Source organism: Triticum dicoccoides, chromosome 1A (genome assembly GCF_002162155.2).
Source record: "Triticum dicoccoides isolate Atlit2015 ecotype Zavitan chromosome 1A, WEW_v2.0, whole genome shotgun sequence".
NCBI classification, from domain to species: Eukaryota; Viridiplantae; Streptophyta; class Magnoliopsida; order Poales; family Poaceae; genus Triticum; species Triticum dicoccoides.
The window spans coordinates 16,233,643-16,239,658 of record NC_041380.1 but is presented as its reverse complement, the minus strand read 5'-3'; the positions used below and the strand labels follow the sequence as shown (position 1 = coordinate 16,239,658).

Below are 6,016 nucleotides of genomic sequence, written 5' to 3'. Positions count from 1 at the left end.
TGTATTTCTTCTCTCTCCTCCAACTTTTTCAGAGTTCTTCAAAGTTTTCTGCTGTTTTTGAGCAAATTGAGTGAGTTCATCTCCTTAATTTTGATTGATTAGAGGGGAAAGGTTGGGGGTGGCGGCGTGGAGGGTTGGGAGGGGGAAGAAGAGGGACGAGGGATGTGTCTTTGGGGGGGTTGGGGGGCTAGGTTTACCCTAGGGACATGGGAGATCACTTGGGAAGAAAAAGTGATCGAGAAAAGCAGAGCAACTTTCTCTCTTTGTCTGTATCCCGGGCTCTTTATGTTTTCTCGTGACAACCCAAAACAAACAACCCAAAAAAGCCCACAACCTCTCCCACAACCCAAAAAAGGCCCACAACACAAAGGCCCACAACCAACAACCAACAAGGGAGAAGTTTTCAACCCAATTGTGCGGGGGAGAGAGGAGCCTGGCTCGGTCTGCCAGGTGATCGGCCTGTGACAAATAACGTGCAACGTCATCACCCACATCATTCGACCGAGACCATTTTATTTCTTATTCGAATGAGTTCCAGGCACTCCCTATAAAATGAGCCCCAGCTTTGCTCGTCCTGTCAACCACACATCATTGCAACGCATATAAGCTCTCTATAGCCCACCTTGGTTTTGATACCACGTTCATGGCTACGCCACTACCGGCATTCGTGGTGCGGCGAGCCACACCGGTGCTGGTGGTGCCCCCGCTGGAGGCGAAGCCGCTATCGGACATCGATGACGCAGCAGTCATGCGCTTCTACTCAGCTGGCGTCCACCTATACCGCGGCGACCTCTCCAAACAGGGGCAGGACCCCGCCAGGGTCATCAGGGAGGCGCTAGCAAGGGCCCTGGTCCTCTATTACCCGCTCGCCGGCCGTCTGCGCGAGGAGTCCGGGAGGAAGCTCGTCGTGGACTGCAACGCGCACTACAAGAATCTTGTTAATGCATGACGAATTAGATCTGTCATGGACCAATGCAAAACCGTCATGGAGGGAGGGCCGTGACGGATTTAGAATCCGTCATGTATATCGCGTCATAATTTGACAACTGTACCACCATGACGGCTCCTGGCCGTCACCGATCTGTCCCAAGCCCGCCCAGGCCCAGTCCTCTGTGACAGACTAGTCCGTCATGGATTGACATGACATTGTACCAATATGGAGCTGACGTGGCATCTACATAGCACCAGCATGGATTTTACGTGGCATCTCAATTAGGCTTTGGCCCAATTATTTGTGGCGGTTTAGCCCATTTATTTTAACCCAGCCCATTATATTCATCCAAACAGCTATGGCATGACACATGACACAATCAAACAAGCTTTCGGAACACAATTAATTTCCATTGAATAGACGATATTTTGGCCCAATTCACATATTTCTATTCAATTGTTTCACTGAGTAAATGCTTTTTAAAATGTGCACAAGAACACATCCATCATTAGCTCACATGCTCTCAATAACAATTACAACAGATTATCAACAAATATACAATGTCGTACATACCCTCTTAATCATCAACTTCACCACTACAGCTCAAACTTCCTTTGCGGCTCTCACCAAAAGGAAACTTGTAACAAACAATATGCTTCTGTTATAGAATGGCAAGTTAATTACAACAACAATAGTAGTTATTATCATTTGAACCATCATTTTTATTAGTACAATATCAAGAACAGCCAAGTGGACACTATGTTACAAATTTTTTTACGATGAATCTAATGAAACTAATTCTCTGGTATAGATGTTCCTATAAACTTGGTCAAATTCAGCTAATTTGGAATTGAGGAAGCGGATCATAAATGGTAGAGAAAGGAAATAATCCCCAAGTACAGCATGAGTACTTAAAATAGCACACAACAAGAACTTTGGACACCACTTAGGAAATCAGAACATACATAATAATAATGCATTAATATATACACTTTGCATCAATAAAGAAATATGTCAGACAAGGAACACTGTTTCCACAATACAGGAAGAAAAAATGCTACTGTAGAACTTAAAACGACATCCAGTAATACATAAAGTGTAATTCCCTTTTCCTGGCATATAAAGAAACCTTCTGGAAGTGGTTGAAACAATGATACATTCCCTTTTATTAGGCAGTAAGAAGAGGTACAATTCTCCTTTTCTCTTTTGGTTCTGGAAAGATACAACAATGCACAGCAGATGCGATTTTGCATTCTTGAGTACATACATAAAAAACAATGGTATCACTAACAAACAATATCCATGATGCGGAGAACTACAAATTTAATTTATTACATGGCTCATGTAATTACTTAATGGTTATTAAGGTACACACCGAATCAAAACACATGAACACCAAGAGATGGTCGAATCAAAACAGATAAGCAAATAGATTCATTATATTCAACATAGAAATTGTTATGCAAAGATTTAGATAACAAAATTTGAGGTTAATATAGCAACCTATCAGCCAGAAATGTTACATTCGCCAAAAAATATCCCGTCCATCAGCTACAGAACTAAAACCTGAGAAATGACAAAGTGTTTGGCAACAGTGCATGAAGTTCAGTACAGAATGGCTAACAGAGGTCGGAGATGTCGCGAACATGAGACTTGCTAATATAAGTATGATAACAAAATAATTTATCATACTTTTCCAGTTTAAAGATCCATCTTTTGACAATAATGACTGTTGAAGATAAAAGATGGAGATACATACTTGGTGATTATGAGAATCGGCTAACAATACAAGTAGAAAGGAACACGCACAACATGTAGCATAAAAGAATTATTGCCACTTGAGAGTCTTCATTACCAACAATAGTCAACTAACACTACAGCTATTGCCACTGTCATTTAAATCAAACCAAGCAGGGGAGAGAGGCAGATGTAGCAGTGCTCACCGGAGAGGTTTTTCCTTTATAAAGTTTGCTGCCTTTTCTGCAACTTGAAGATATTCTACTAGCTGCCAAAATATCCAGAAATATGGACGGTCAAGGAACAGATTTACGCGACACAAATAAACACATTGATGTAAAGCAGGTGAAGACAAAAATCTAGTAATTTTTGTATGACTTTCTAAAATAAATGACTGTACGAAATTCTCCTACAGTCATTCAATGTTCAAAAGAGACAAAAAAAGCTAGCACACGGCTTCCTCCACGACACATGAAGGGGAGATAGCCTTTTAGACACACAACATCGTGGTGTTCGCGTAACATAGTGGACAGTTCATTTAAACAGTTTTAAACAAAATGCAGGGGCCTGGATTCCCAGGGATTCGGTTTGAACAAGTCCAACATGTGTACAGAACTGAGCAAGAAGAATAAGCACAACAAACTACAAAGTAAAGACTGGCCATGGCTCTCCAGTGTGTATGGTGTGGTCACAACTTATTAGATGACTAAAATGCTTGACAGGTGTTGAAATTGAACAAATCAACAGTTCAATACTAAGGATAACTCCTATACTACATCCATATATCTGAGTATAGCACGAATAATTCAGCAACAAGAGATAAAATAGAATAAGAAGAGGATGGCGTAGGGGAGGGAGGGAGAGGTACAAGTGCTCAGGTTCGTAGGCTATGCAGTGGTCGCAGTGCAGATCGGCCACCGCTGTCGCGCGGCCGAGGGGGTTGCCACAGGATGCACGGCAGTGACGGAGACGTGGCAGGGGAGGTTGGGGTCGCCGCCGTCCAGCCCAAAAAGCGCCAACGCACCGAGCTAGGGGGCGTCATCCAGGAGGTGGAGAGGGAGCGAGGGGGCGTGGGTTGCGACGGAGAGCAGCCGTCGGAGAAGCGCCAGCAATGGATGCGCCGCCGCCAAAAAAACCCTAGCCACGGGCTAGGGGTCGTGCGCGAACGCGGGAGACCGGGAGCAGCGTATCGGCCCGGACTGGAGGACGGAGGGGTCGGATTCCAGCTTGTCGGCGTGATGAGCGATAGCGGATGTCATCGGAATCGGCGGGCGTTGGTCGCGGCACGAGGGGCCGCACGAGAGAAAGAGAGATGGATGGGTGGGGTTCGGCGCATCTGACAGCTACCGAAGCTGTGAGGCGAGGTGAGAGGAGGGGAGGGGGATGGCCGACGAGGAGCTGTGGGATAAGGGAGGAGAAGAGGTGGTGGGTGTCGGCGATGGGGATTCAGGAGGAGGCGGTGCGGAGGAGGGAGAGATGGAGAAGTGAGGTGGCGATGGTGTTAGGGTTAGCCCTTTTATACGATGAACGGTTAGGCGGGCTTTAGCGGGCTTAGGCGGGCCTGCGGAGCTGTACCAGGCCGTCCATGATGATTTTAAAAAATGTCATGGCGAATCCGTCATGGATTAACAGGTTTCTTGTAGTGGCGCAGGGCGTCCTGTTTGTCGAGGCTGACGCTGACCTCACGGCGAACGACTTCGGCGACATTGGGTACCCCCCATTCCCTTGCTTCGAGCAGTTCGTCTTGGAGGACACCAGCACCGACGACGGCAGCGTCGAGCCGGTCGTCGACCGCCCTCTCTTCTATGTTCAGGTATATACCTAGCTATCTAATTAATACATGCCGGCCATGTTCAGGTACCAAGTAGTGCATGCGATCTAAACTCCCTTTACATACGTACTGCTGCATCCAGGTGACGCGGCTCAAGTGTGGAGGCTTCATATTTGGGCATCGTGTATGCCACTGCATGGTGGACGCCCCGGGTTGCGTGCAGTTCGTCAGGGCCATCGCCGAGCTAGCGCGCGGCGCTGACGCGTCGTCAGTGCCACCAGCATGGGGCAGGGAGATGCTCATGGCACGGCAGCCCTAGCAGCCATCGTCCTACCCACACCTCGAGTACCAAGAACCCGTGGGCGGGCCGGAGCCGGACTGGATGCTGACGACACCGCCAAGCGACAAGGTGTGCATCCCCTTCTTCTTTGGGCCACGGGAGATCGCGGCGCTGAGGCAGCGGGTGGCACCACTGACCTGCTCTCGGTTCGAGCTCGTGGCCGCCTGCGTCTGGCAAAGCCGCACGGCCGCACTTGGTTATGCGGCCGACGACGAGGTGCGCCTGTCCCTCATCGTCAACGTCCGTGGCCGCCCCGGCACCCCTCTGCCGGTAGGCTTCTACGGGAACGCGTTCGCCTACTCCGCCGCAGCGACCACCGACGGGGAGCTCTGCCACGGAGGCCTCGGGTATGCCGTTGAGCTGGTAAAGAAGGCCAAGTCAGCGGTGACGTACGAGCACCTGCTGTCGTTGGCGGACCTGATGGTGGCCACGGGCGCGCGGCCGCTGTTCGCCGTGTCACGGACATGCATTCTGTCAGACGTGAGCCACGCCGGGTTCAAGAGCGTGGACGTGGGGTGGGGGGAGGCTGTGTACGCCGGCCCGGTCAAGACGGGCGAAGGCCCGATCCCCGGCTTGAGCACCTATTTCCTCCGCTCCACCAACGGCAAGGGGGAGGAGGCCACCGTGGTGCCTGTCTGCCTGCCCAAGGACGCCATGGACAAGTTCCGGCTCAAGGTCGAAGGCCTCACAGGTGGCGCCGAGCTCTAGCTATGCCGGCCGGGGCAATCCGTCTGTCATATATGATGCTATGTAGTATATGTCACCTACAAGTGGTCCCTAGCTAATCCAAATCCAAGACTAAGGAACGGAAGGAGTGTACGGTACAGTAAGTTTGTGTATCTTATTTCATTTTAGTTTTGAGAAATTGTGTATCTTATAATTCTTTGGCGATATTTTATTGTCACAACCGGGCTGTAATTACGGATATTTTAATATTATATTTCATTGTTATTCGAGTTTTCAATTTTAAACGTTGTGTGAGCAAAACTTGATTATTATTACTGGCACATATGCCCATGCGTTACAACATGGAAGATGTCTTTTTATGAGAAGCGACAGGAGCGATAATTAATGTGTCCATCAAAACGAACTCCGCAGTGGTGGGCGACAAAGTGAGAAGCTGTGGTTTTTTCTTGGGTCATGTTTTGCCTATGAAATCTTGATAGTGGAGGAATTGGTCGGCATGGCAGTGATCACCCAAATCATATCTTTTTTTCTGTTCGGGTCCGCTATCTTC

General features: G+C 48.4%; 1 pseudogene; it reads left to right on the top strand.

Annotated features, from left to right (window-relative positions):
- Positions 1 to 643: 643 nt before the first annotated feature.
- LOC119339561 lies at positions 644 to 5,487 on the top strand (annotated as a pseudogene).
- The last annotated feature ends 529 nt before the right edge of the window (positions 5,488 to 6,016 follow it).